Here is a 14,443-nt window from a genome sequence, read left to right as displayed (position 1 = left end):
CCTACCTTCTCACCTTCACCTCCGCATTCTCCACCACCATCATCATCATCATCACTACCTTATAATTCTTATCTGTCACCGCCACCTCCTTCCAAGCCAAAACTAGCACCACCCCCACCGCTGTCACATTCTTCAGGGCCTCCTCCACCACCTTCTTTCAAGTCCTACACCACACCACCTTCAGGTTTGGAGCAGCCCCAACCTACGGTAGTCTCAGCGCCGCATGACTTTTCCTATCCATACTACTATTTCTACGCCTCCGCTGCTTCTTCTCCTTCTTTTCATGCACCCTTTCTTCTCTTGTTATTCTTCCTAGTATTCTATCGTTGGTAACCAGTTGTTTTGTACTATAATGTGGTTTGGTCTCTCCTACATGTACTTATGAAAGGCTCAAATGCGTTGTTTTTGTTTTCTTTTACATCGTATTTCTAATTTTGTGGCAAATAATTTGTGTTACAAATGATTTTGGTCTCTTCCTGCCACCCTTCTTCTATCCCTATTTCTCGTTCCTCCCGTGTTCGGTGTGTCTGCCGGACAAGTTAAAACCCTGTTCTAAAGCTTTTCAGTAAGTTCTTAATGTTTATTTCTTAACGAAACTAAGTGATTCTTACTATAATATACATTATCTTAACCAATTCATAAAAAAAGTACTATTAATATTTTAATTGCATTTTTATAAATTTTAATTTTAAGTATTAATATATATCATTATGTTATTATAGAAGTTGCTAAGTGGTTTCTTTTTCTCAAAAGAAAGTTAAAGTATAATTTCCCTATGTATATCACACATTTTTATTGAAGTTAATGTTGAGGGGCCAACTTAGGAAAATGTTACTTCTACCACCCATTTCTTAAACAAATCTTTCGTATCTTCTTCTAATAATAAAATATTATATTTAGACGATAATAATAAATATAAATAAAATCATATTGTAGGGTTATTATATAATTAGGGATGACAATGTGAGATAGGCCATACCAAAAAGTGTGGGGTGGACTCACTAATCTAGCCTGCTGACACACTCTGTCCCGTCACTCATAACCAGCAAGTTGGCGGCTCACTGATCCAAATAAATAAATAAATAAATCATACTTCATTCACATATTATTGTAGTGATCTTTATTTTATTTTATTTTTAAAAAAATTGAATGTAATGTACAAAAAAAGGAATGTTATTTTTTTAATAATTTAAAGGAGTTAGTATTAGGAGTGAGAGTGAATTTAGTTTTAAATAAAGTCTTATATTTAAAATTTGTTAATAAAAAAATAATATAAAGAAGACATTTCAATAGGATAGTTAAAAAAATAGTCATCTTCATTAAAATACTTTGTAACAAAACTTTGATAAGATACTTTTATACATTTACATATATATATAAGAAAAAATTAAATACAAAGCAAAACTTTAATTATTTTTAATTAAACCTTTAACAATCTCCATACTTAATATATATTTTTATCTTAATTGAATGGATTAAAATACAGCCCACAAACCCGGATTATCTCTTATGGAGGGTGAGCCAGTAAAATAAGTCTGGACTCCTTATATAGGACGAGCCAACTCAACTCATATTTTACAAATCAAACACATAACTGATCTATACGCACCAATCCGCAATATTGTCAACCCTAGGCTATGTATAACATAAAAGCTGTTAAAATACGATTTTGTGGACTGTAAGGAATGGGCTTACCATTCCCCAAATATTGTTTTTGGGCGGATGGATTAACAGTGGTTGGGCCACAATCGAGCACATGTAGTTTTGGGTTGTTTCTTCTTCAACTCCATAACTTTTCTTGGGCTGCTTCTTTCTGCACCTCCTTACCTTTTTGTGTCACCTCATAAATTTTTCTTATTCCAAAATACCCTTTTCAATATTCCGGATTACATAATCCGAAAGTCTTTTTCTAGATTCAGAATTAGCTTCCGGATTATGTAATCCAGAAGCTTTTTTTTCAGATATGTTATTAGCGGATTACATAATCCAGAAGTCTTTTCTAAATATGAAATTGACTTCCGGATTATGTAATCCAGAATTTATCCGGATTACATAATCCATAGGCTTATTATTTCAAATCTAAGGGGGTGAAAAAAAAGGATAAAATAGTATTTTCATATTTAATATGGGGTGAGACAATAAGGTATGGGAGCTGTAGGAAGAAAGAGTCATTTTCTTGACACTCCATACTTTTGTTCTTAAATAATATATTTCAAAATTTATAATTTGCACCTCTCAAATTGTATAATACTTCTTAATTATACAATCTCGATTATAAAGTGAAGAACAAATTCAGAAAATACTTCTTGAATTTTATAATCCAAAGATATCTTTTAAATTTTATAATTGAAATATATTTCTTTAAAGAAATTCATTATAATTATAAAATCTGGATGAAAATATAATCCAGATTATTTTCCATATCATCCTTTCGAAATGAAAAACATAAGAATAAAAGATATATATTTATATTTTGAGAAGTTCGTGGTGTAACAGAAAACTATAGAGTTGCATAAAGTAACCGGCTTAATTTGTTTACTTTTGTTATCTTTCAAAGCTATTTTGGACTCATTGAATTACTTTTGTTTAGGCACAGATAAGAAAGGATAAAAATAATTTAAATTGAGAAAGTAAAGAACAAAGTGGACATCCACTGTAGTCAAAACTTATACGCAATTGTCAACAATGAGTTACAAGTTAAAAAGGAAAATTACAATAATGCAATTAAATGCTAATTAAATAGTTAATAGAAATCCAAAATAAATGGAGATTAATCTACTATTTGCAATTGAATGCAGAATGGAACTTACGAGTGGCTTCACAAGATGTGGAATGAAGCTATCCATGGAAGGGTGCGCCGTGTGAAAGGTAGGTTAAAGACCCAGAAAAGAAAGATAAAAATTGTACAACACACAAAAATTGTCCATAATAATAAGCTATGTACAGTCTTCAATTATCTAATTCAACTTAAATCCCTAGTTCTGTTGTAGGATTTTCGATAAAAATTGTTCTTACAAAAATATCGAGAACACTCGTACAAGTTGACAACACAAATTTTTTCAATTGATTTTTCAGTTTTGGGTTTTCAACTACTCTCCCGAGTGGGCTTTCGGCTACTCTCTTGATTGGACTTTCGACTACTCTCTTGGTTGGGCTTTCGGCTACTCTTCTAGTTGGGCTTTCAGCTTTTCTCTAGGTAGGACTTTCGGCTTTTCTCCAGGTTGGGTTTTCGGCTACTCTCCTCACGGATGACTGTGTGTACCTGCAAGGCGCTCCGATGCCAAAGTCAGAAACAATTTTACATTTATCAGATAAAATTCACTTTTGTTTACCTTTTGTCTTGATTATCTATTTATAGGGTTTTCTTATTGAGCTTATATCTTATTTGGACCTTTCTTTTTGCAGTACTTTATTATTTCAAACACACCCACTAATTTGGGCCCTGCTACAATAATTATATATGTATGTTTATTTTATTCTTTATATATATAGTTCTCGACATAACCTTTCGGTATATTCTTTCGGTTATACCTCTCGATCCTATCATATCAGTAAAAAAAATAATCATACTCATTAACAATTCCATTTCCCCCTTAATTTTTCGTAATTTCAAACTTAATTTTTTTCTCTATGAATCCAACGTTTAAATTAATTTTCAGCCTTGGTATATAAGGAGATAAAATGGAATCAGTCATTTTCCACACCAAAAAAATAGTTGAATAAAAGAAATAAGAAAATCAAACAAAAAAAATATGAATTATTCAATTAAACATTAAGGAGACATTTAGTGAAAATAATAAGAATACTACATAAATGTCAGCTTCACATTCAATCAAACTTGGTATGGAGAGCTGTTTGGGTTGCTATAATCTGGATCATTAGCAAACATATTATCTTACATGGCCATGGTGCAGAGTTTTTTAGCTGCAATTTTTGGCAGAACATGTGTAGAGTAACTACTGTTTGTGCTGGTTTTTGCCATTTTGTGCAGTGGTTTTGTGTAGAGTAACATGAAGGGTTAGAAAAGGAGTGAAACCAAAAGAAAACATGTTGCATCAATCTTCTTTGCTCTTGCAACTAGTGTGGGGACACCGATATCTGGGAGTAATGCCTTTCGGTTATGGTTTCTTCTATTTTTTTATTCAAAGTCTTCACGCTTGTGCTCTATTATGATTAATTCAAAATTGGATAAGTTTCTCACATGTTCTTCAGTTGATTCTAACCCTTTGAGTCCTTTAATGTGTTATTTTATTGTATCACTTTTGTATTAGGTAACAGGTAGTTTTGATGGAATATATATTGTACCGCCCTGGTGGTCGGGAGCGATGACGTGGCACCCCACTGCAGTATGGGCGTGTTGACAAGGCGCCAGGTTGGCAGAAGGGAAGGAAGTCGGGGGGCTCGCGTAGTCGCCAGTTGTCAAGCTGGCGTGTTCCGATCTCCAGCTTACCAGAGTCGGCGATCACCAGGTTGAAGATGAAGTCGCCAGATGTAGATTCAGACGACCTAGTTATTGGAGATCGCCAGAGCAAGCACATCGCCAAAGATGAAGGAGAAGCAGATTATGAAGGCGGTCGGCGAGACCACAGGGAAGGTGTATGAAGGCCCCTAACTCGCCAGTTCCAGTAGAGATCGCACTCCCAAGTTAGCTATGCACTGGGCAGTACCATGCATACGTAACTTAGCCAAAATGAGAGTAGAAGCAGCGCCAAGTCAGGGAGCCTCCAGATGATGGCACGTGTACAGTTGGATGCGAGCCACGTGTCCAAGTCTGTAACTGCCAGGAGAGAGAAAGCTACCAGGTATATAAGAGTTCTTAACAAACTTTCTGAGGTACGCACGTTCAGTTTATACACTTTACGCTTGCGAGTGATATAGCTGACTGTGAGAGAGGATTTGCACGGTTCTTGTTCTCTTAGTATTTGGTGATACCGTCACTGACTTGAGCGTTGGAGTGCGATCGGCCGCAGCGGCGCCGTACTGTTTCTTTGCAGGTTCTTGAGGTAGATCCCGAAGAGGAACGGAGGTGAGAAGCGGCGCGCACGTCGATCCTTTGACGAGGCAGTTTCCAGCGTTCCGGTCAACAGGCAGGATCATATATACATTTTTTTCTAATAATAAAAATAAGAATATTCGTTTTTGTTTCATTTCAAGTGAGACATATATATTTAGTTAAAATTCACCTTGATTAAAAAGTAAAAAACCATGTAAAACAAACACTTTATCACTAAATTTTAAGGTCAAAACATTTAATGATAAAAGCTTATTGAAATAAAAAAAAATTAAAACGATCAGAGCACTAAAAAAAATCCTAAAGAACAAAAAATTAGAAAAATTAAAATAAAACTAACCCTAATTATCTCGAAATTAATGGAAACTCTTGAATTAACTTCTAAAATATGATATTAAATACCAATACTATCCTTTGAATGAAAATCATGTTCTTCAATTTGTATCTTTCAAAAAAATTTGAGAAAGTTTGATTTTACATTCAACATAATTGGTGGTTTAGATAAACAAATCAAATCAAAATAAAAGATATAAAAGATGTAAATATTGATTGAGATTTCTTTAATATTAGTGTTTAAAAAAGTTCACTATGATGATGGGAACCCAATAATACTTTTGAGTGACTCATTCCTGACCTCGATACTCATGAGAACTAATCACAGAATTTGACGGATATTCAAGATCTAAATCATCAGAGTTAAATATGATTAGAAAAGGAAAGGGAATGACTTAAGTTATAAGAGTAAAAAAACGATTCATAAGGCACGAAACTAAGATTAAAAGCCAATTTGTTGACTAACTGTTTGTTCTAGGAAAGAGACACCTCTTTTAACTAGAACAATTATGATTAATATATTTTTATATCTCCAATATTTGTGTTCATTGTAAATTACTTTTGCATATGTATTTATGAGAAAATAATTATATTTTCTGACACATTTTTTAATTAAAGTTTATTGAAAATTATAAATTTGATGAGTGTTAGTTCACATTTAAGAAATATTTATTTTTAGTAAATTTTAATGAATAATATAAAATGCATGTTAAAAAGTATGTTAGAGGATTTTTTTTCCAAAATTATATTTGCATAATTTTATATTCAACCACCACAATTTACTTTTATTTAACGCATTTATAGAAAATGTGAGACTATTTTAGTAAAATTGTATACATTAAAAAAGTAAACTATAGATAAATTGAAACGGAAATAAATAATGAAAATTTATACATTAAAAAAGTTAGTGTAATTTTGGTGTGTCTCATATTTGAGATTTTTGCAAGTCATTTAATAATATTTTGAGAATGATTTCTACACCCGAATAAAGTAAAACCATTACTATATTCACACTCCTAATATGGAATGCAAAAAATGGTATGGTTGAATTTTTGTTAAGTATATAAAAAAACTCTAATATTGTGTTCAAAGAATTTATTATTTATATCTTTTATAAAAATTCATATGAATTTTCTTATTTATTAAATAACAGTATTGAATACTTTATATATTTTTTAAACATTTTTGTTACGTCTTTCTAATTTTTTTAAAGCATTAAAATTAAAAATAAAAATAGAAAAATTAATTTGGTATATCATTAAATAGAAAATAATCGGAATATTTAAGCAAGCACTACAAGAAAATCATAAAATAGAAATCAGTTTTTAGATACAAAAAGTAATTAGTTGTTATAGTGATTAAATTAGAGACCATTTTAAAGACTAAAAAAATTTTGGTTTCTAAATTAGTTTTTATTATTGTTAAATGGTTTCTAAATTGGTGTCTAATTAGAATCTAAATAATTGGTAGCAAAAACTTTGGTTGCTAATTAAACACCAATTTAGAAATCATTTAACAATAATAAAAAATAATTTAGAAACCAACATTATTTTAGTCTCTAAAATGGTATCTAATTTAGCCATTATAGTAATTAATTATTTTTTGTTTCTAAAAATTAGTTTCTATTTCATGATTTTCTTATAGTGAAGTGCTCATTCAACTCAATTTTAATTTTGTGTATAGATTTTTACATTATCATCTATAAAAAAAAATGACGAATTACTTAAATTTTTTTATAAAATCAAAAAATTTTATAAAGCAACTTATAAAACTAAATTTCTTTATTAGTTCAATAAATTGTTCATAAAAAATGGTATTCAATCTTAGAGTCTGTATTTTTATTTTTATTTCGTTTTGGGCCGTATGAACTTGATTCGGGTTCTCTGTGTTTTGGGTCCATTCATTTCGTTGGGTCTTTATATACGTTGTGCACGTTGCATGCATGTGTAAATACAGAAGATAATAACATTTTTTTTTTCTGGTTTTCTTCTTCATCTTCAAGCCTCTGCTTTTTTGTTCTGCATCTTAGAAGATGGCAACTCTCGTTATTCAATCATAATTTATATTTTAAGTTACATCAGATTTTTTTCAATAATAAAAACTAAACAATATTATTACTAAAAATAATAAAGGCATTTTCTGCTCTCTATATAACAATTTATTATTTCTCACAACTTCTTCCCAGGTGGAAAGCAATATAAATGAAACAGACCAAAGTAATTGATAAAAACATGTAATGTAATAGAAATATATAAAAGAAAATTACAAAAATGCTATACTGTCTCTAATGTCTTTATCTTTTAAAATGGTTTCTGTCAGCTGTAATTATTATTTTGTGGGGTTACATTAATACGAATATTCTTTATATCAATAGCATGGTGTTTAACGTTGGAATGAAAATTATCCAATTACAAATAAAATTAAATTTTCTTTTTTACAATGGTTGGAGGAAAGTGAATAGAGAAAAAATGTGAGATAAGTTGAGAGACTTTACTGAAGAAAGAGTGAATATAAAGATATTATAAAACTGATATATTAATTTGAAATTGATTATATAAATAATTGTTGAAAGGTATATTTATCTGCCTGGCCTCTCTCCCTTTTCTTTTTGCTTTTAACATGGCATGTTATGTTATAAGGTTAATGGTGAAATTTTTATAAATTAATTCATTAATTAAACTGTAACCCACACCTACTTTCATGCATCTAAAGCCTCTGAAACAAGGACCACTCTAGTAACAGACTCTACTGAATCCAACCCTCAATTTTTTTATTCTTGTCATAGAAAACCTAGAAAGAAACCCTCAAGAAATATATATGAACACGGTTTATATGTTCATTCTATATTTGCCACGGGTACACTGCATTCAGTATTTACCTTTACAGAAGGGTGCATGTGAACCATAAAATTCTTTTTCCTTCACATTAATAATACAAATGGATAAAAGGTTGGAACATTCAAGTACTTTATTTTATTTATTTATTTATACTATTCTTTGCCAAAAAAAAAAATCATAATAGTGCAATGGTTTCCCACCATAACACCAAATTCAACTCAAGAAATATATAGTGAAATTTTGATGGTAATTCCTTATACTTCAATGATTCTTTTTCCTTTTGGTTGAAGGTGGGACTGTGGGGTATGGATTGGGACCATTCATATTTCATACTATAAAATTTTTTAAAACGATTATTTCATTTTCTTCTGCTCGTTAAACAATCGTTTGTAGTTGTTTAATTAATATTTTGATCAACCAAATTCTTGCTGAGATTGAAAAGTGAAGCAGATGAAGGTCCTGAAATAATGGCACATAAGTTAAAATTGGTAAAATGTAAACATCAACTGACACGTCAAATCTTGATAAATCATGAGCTTGTTCTACCTTTTCACTTTCAATCAATCATATCACTGATCTTACACAATTGATGATCGAGTGCGTAAATTAGTTGATGAAACTCGTTTAGTTTAACAAAGGGTTTCCATGAAGTTCAAGAATTTGAGCCTTTAAGGTAGTCAACTAAAAATATTTCATCTCAAATTGATCCAAATTTTGTTGGATACTCAATAAGTATCCGTATAGTGATCCCAAAATTTCCTTCATAACTGGTATCAATCTGATGCCAATTTAATTTGAACGACTGCAACAAATATAGACAAAAACATTTACACATTCATGCCATCATCACTCATTTCTTTGAAAATCAAGCAATGCATGGACCAGCCTCTTTCTTCCCTTTCTAGCTACAAATACATCATTGTTTGCACCGTTATCCATAGTATACCAGCAAGATTGTCACAACCTGAAAGTGTGAAGCTTAAATTTTAGCAAACCCTAGATTGCATAGAAAGAAGACAAAACAATATATAGTGTTAAATTTCTATTTCCTTTCACAAGGGCAAAAAATAAAAGGGAATTTCCTCCCCATATATTCTCAGTGCATAGAAAGAACACCAGCATGGCTGTTTTGTTTTTATTAACAAAAGAAAATTTTATTAATGGGAGTACAAAGGATGTCCCTTCTCTTACATCAAATTACATTTTCCTCCTACTTTGATAAATCATATTAAAGCTAATGTGATAGAAAATCAGTAGATATATATACATCAGAAAGAAACTCCTCCCACTCTAGCTTGTTTCCAAGTCCGTTATATTTTCTTAATTCCAGCATCTGTTCAAGATCCAAAACATTGGCTGAGCTACAAAAAAATAATTAAAACTCGTGATCAGAATGCAATCTGTTCTGAAGGAGAATGAATTACAGAAAACCAGTTAATTTGTGGATCAGTTTTCTTAACCTTGAAAATCTAAAAACCCTAAGAATAAGAGATATATAAATATTTTTTCCAGATTTACCGACTTGAGATTTATCTTCCGTTAAAGATGGATATATACCCAAACCAATGTCATCAAAGAAAAACCACGATTTTTTGAGTGTCTGAATTGAATTGAATCAAAAGGCGAGCTAGGTTTTTCAGATGCTTTTAATTAATTAATCATCATTACTCCGTCTCTTATTCATCATAAAGTATATTGACTGAGAATAACAACATTGATCAAGCAATTTAGATAACAATAATTGTTCAAATAGATTCTGTATCCTAGCACATGCCTGCCTCGGAGACAGGTGTTAAATAAGCTTTTGATGAAGTAGCTATAGGTGCTGCAGGTCAGCATGCTCAGAAGCAAGAACTAATTAAGAACAATCTGAGAAACGCATATACCTGTAATATGTATCAGATCGATGTTATGCAGATATTATTTGGCTGATAGTGAGATCCTAATTGCTGCAACTTAGGTTAGAGTAACCAACAAAAGGGAAAGCTAGAAAACAAATAAACAAAGAAGCAATTTATAAATAGAAAATGAAAAGGGTGGAGATGGTGGTGGGGTGACAGATAGAGAGTAAGCACGCATAGCTTCAAGCATAAATCGTTATCTTGCAAGAAAATACCATCTGTGCTCACTCTCTTCTGTCACCTCCCTTACCCTTAAACTTCTGCAGAATCTATGAAAATTTTGATATGGAGTTGAGTGGCTCCTTCTGTTTCTGGAAAGGGTAAGAAGGGTTATAAGGAGACAAACAATTTCTCTAGATTTGACCAGAAAGTTGTCACATTTGAAAATGTATGAAGGAAGAAATAACAAGCTTTGAGATGTTGTGTGAAGAGGTTGAGGGAGATAGGGGTTTATATAGAACCTTAAAGAGAATTTGCTTGCATCATGTATATGTGAGGTTTTGCCGATAAAAAAAATGTATATGTGAGGAATAAATGTGAGTTTATCTCCCACTGACCCATTCTCCAATATTTTAACATTTTACAGAATAAAAAAAAAACAGAAAAGGCATAAAAAAGAAGTGTAGAGACTTTATCTTTATGATCTCTCCACCCATATGCAAATGCAATTTATTCATTGTTGTTACCAACGCATCTTGTAATTCTAAATCTATTAACCCTCCAATCCTCGCAATTCAACGTCCCTTAATTGATGCCCTATCTCCAATTCTGCATCTAGAAGAAAATATTGCGTTTTCGGTTGAAGAAAAATCTTTTTGTTTTTTGTTTTAATTGTGGGTGCTTACAAAAAATAAATAGTAATATTTTGTATACATAGATAAGTAATACGATATAATTAATGTAATAAACGGTAGAAATAAAAAATTAAGAAGGATTAAATCAATATTATACTATACTAATTAAGGTGTTAATGTATATTGCTATAAAAAATATTATGAATAAAAATTCTTTTATTTGTACTTTAAACATTAAAATCGGTTGTTATTTATACATTCTTCTCTCTTCAAATCACATTAAAAGGGTAAAAAGTGGCGTGGTGTCGCTCTTTGCAACATCTAACAGTAATATAAAAAAAACTACTTTTTTTAATCATCAGTTGTTAAAATGATATGAATTTAATTTAATTCGATAATAATGTGAAAAGCTTTATATTATCATCCACTTACTAATTATTATATTATTTATTGGTTTTTATTATAAATAACTTAAAAAATATAAATAATACTATACTTTTATCGGAAAAAAAAAAGAATGAATAAATAAAACTTTATATGATGTATAAAACTTCTATTCTGGTAGTACACAAAAATTATGTCTTTTTGCGGTTCACATGTAATAATTGATTAGATTCTTAAATTTCTTACTTTTCTAAGTTATTAACATTTTTTTTATATATTATATTACCTTCGTCCTTTTGTATAACACTTCTTTAGAAATTTTTCATTTTTAAGACTTTCTTTACATTATCTCTCCTATAATATATTATTGTTTTTAACTAAATATTCATAATTATTTTATAATTTTTGCATTTATTAATGAACGATAATTGCTATGAATTATTAAAATGAACTTATTATTTTTCTTGAGAGGATAGAAGTTGACTAACATTGGTGAAAAATAGTTAGGTTAAAAGAGAGATGGTTAGTCTCTATAGGTGTTGACTAACATTAAAGTACTCTATATACATGGACATTTTTGGTATTCGAAACAAAATGAAGTTTTACTTTCATGATTCCCATGACTTAAATTTTTTATTATACAAAATTATCTAGATGATAACAAAGTAAAAATATCTAAGAAATTATACTAAAGTTTAGTCTTTTATATATATATATATATATATATATATATATCATAGGAGATAGTTACTACAAGAAAATTATTAAATAAAAACTAATTTTAGAAACAAAAAATAATTAGTTGTTATAATGACTAAATTAGATACCATTTTAGAGACTAAAATAATTTTAGGTTTCTAAATTTGTTTATATTATTGTTAAATAGTTTCTAAATTGATATCTAATTAGCTACCAAATTTAGAATCTAAATAATTGGTAGTTAAAATTTGGGTAGCTAATTAGATACTAATTTAGAAATTATTTAACCGTAATAAAATCTAATTTAGAAACCAACAAATATTTTAGTTTCTAAAATGGTTTCTAATTTAGTCATTATAACAACTAATTATTTTTATTTCTAAAATTAGTTTTTATTTAATGATTTTTTTTTTTAGTGAATATTCAATTTGAGACGTGTGTGATGAAAATATATATGAAATTATACATGTAAGTGTATAAGGGATTGAGCAGAGTGGGGAACAGGTTTCCTAGTCCTTTCTGAGGGAAGAGGGTGAGAGATTAGATTTTCATTTCATTATGGAAGATGGGGTTCGTGTTTTGTTTTTTTATCTCTTAACTATATTTTTTTATTTTATAACTATCGTGATCCACATTCATCGACACAAATAGAATAATTTTCTTATTCCGAAAATGCATAAGAGTGCGTATTTGATCTTATTTTTCCTATAGATAAACCTTCAAAGATTAGTACCTTGCTTAACTAGTACTTAAACTTTGCTCAGTTAACAGAAGAGACAACAGAAGTAGCAAAACAATAAACTATTTTAATTAGGATCTGATCAGTGCTATAGAGTGCATGCTTTGTTGCAGACAGTTGGTGGTTTTGGAGTTTCTGATAAAGAATTTTGAGTAATAGCGGCTATATACAGACTAATGATGATTAAGTGTTTGATTTGTATTAGCTGTTCAAAGCTTTTAAATCAATTAACAGTGGTACAATTTGTTTAAACTAACTAAGCATATTTAAAAAAAATATTCGCTTTTTAGATAACAATAATAATGTGTGTGATTCTATCGTAAATGAGAAAGTCGATGATTGAGGTATAATGGTTTCTTGGTCTGAAATATGAGCATAAAAAAGTATTTAAATGTGGTATTATTGTTGTCCATCTTTTAAGGAATATCCACATAATATGGTGGTGATTGAATTGAAGGGCGACAAATGGCAGGTACCCTTCCTTTAATAAAAGAAGGAAAAGAAAGGAATTGCGTTAAAGAAGTAATATATTGGCCACTTATTGCTCAAGACAGCCTCATACACATAAAAGGTCACACAAAGATCTAATGCGCCGCTAAAGCAGTTTAAAGTATATATGCTTTATGCCTTATTTTACTTCAAACATTATTGATGTCATTAGCGTCTATGTTCCAAGCAATTGCAGCAAGTGCGTGATTTGAGTTTGTGGCACGTTATGCCTTTGACAATTCCCACAATATGCATTTTAAATTCAATTTGTATATTAACCACTTTCATTGGTTCACCTCCTTTGTCCCTGCTAAATATGGACATTCAACCTCGCGATTCCAGGGACCAAAAAACCAATCATTTTTCTTCTGTCAATTTCTTACGGTCTTGTTACAGACACCTAGCCATATTCTTGGAGATATGTCTTTGTTACATATTTAAGTCTTTCAAAATACTCAAATTATAAACTGGGTCTCCAATATATGCAAAGTTTAAGTGCAAAGTGGCAACATCCCCTAAGAATGATGGTAATTATTGATTGCATATATAGATTGATCACGCCAACAAAAGGCTGTTTCACACCTTATGGACGCATGAAATACAGATCTTGGGGTCGTGCCTATGATACAATATTTTATTCCAACTATACATGTTTACTTCCAATGATGATATGAACTATGAAGTGATGGTGCATGATCACAAAGGGGAAAGAAATGGCTAGTTTCCCAATAAGGAAGGACCACGAGTTTAAAGTTTTAACCCTTTTTGGTGAGAGAAGAGGACTCATACTGGTACATGATTGTTAATTCCAGGTGTTTCAACAAGGGGAATGGAAAAAAAAAGATTTCGAACTATACCACCTTCTGCATTCACATCCATCCTTTCAAATATCTACCAATACAAAGTTCAGCCAACTATAAAATGGGATAAATATTATTGTCAGAATGCAGAAAGTAAAAAAACCAGAATTTTATTGAAGAAATTCTTGTAAGTTTCTGGATACAAGACATGATATACATGAAAGAGAAAAATAACAAACAGAGAAACTAACAGACACTGAAAAAAGAAAACATAAAATGAAAAACTAGTCTTACTGTTGTTAGTGCTCTAATATCCGTGCAAGTTAAAGAAGGTATAATTGACATGTTGAATATGAATAAAAGTCAAGGGGTTTAATTAAGATACTTTTTTGTTTTTTTCATTCACAACAAAGAGATCTATAAGTGATATATAAGTGGTACAAGGAGTATCAAATC

The 14,443-nt window shown here is 30.3% G+C and overlaps 1 long non-coding RNA gene across 1 annotated transcript; it reads right to left on the bottom strand.

Annotated features, from left to right (window-relative positions):
* Positions 1-9,285: 9,285 nt before the first annotated feature.
* On the bottom strand, positions 9,286-10,508 carry LOC137823020 (uncharacterized). The gene is made up of 2 exons (XR_011083046.1): positions 10,068-10,508; positions 9,286-9,542 (listed from the first exon to the last, which is right to left on the bottom strand). It is a non-coding gene; the product is annotated as an uncharacterized lncRNA (long non-coding RNA).
* Between the last annotated feature and the right edge of the window lie 3,935 nt (positions 10,509-14,443).

This window comes from Phaseolus vulgaris, chromosome 9 (assembly GCF_000499845.2).
Source record: "Phaseolus vulgaris cultivar G19833 chromosome 9, P. vulgaris v2.0, whole genome shotgun sequence".
NCBI classification, from domain to species: domain Eukaryota; kingdom Viridiplantae; phylum Streptophyta; class Magnoliopsida; order Fabales; family Fabaceae; genus Phaseolus; species Phaseolus vulgaris.
This window is presented reverse-complemented; position numbering and strand designations above follow the sequence as displayed.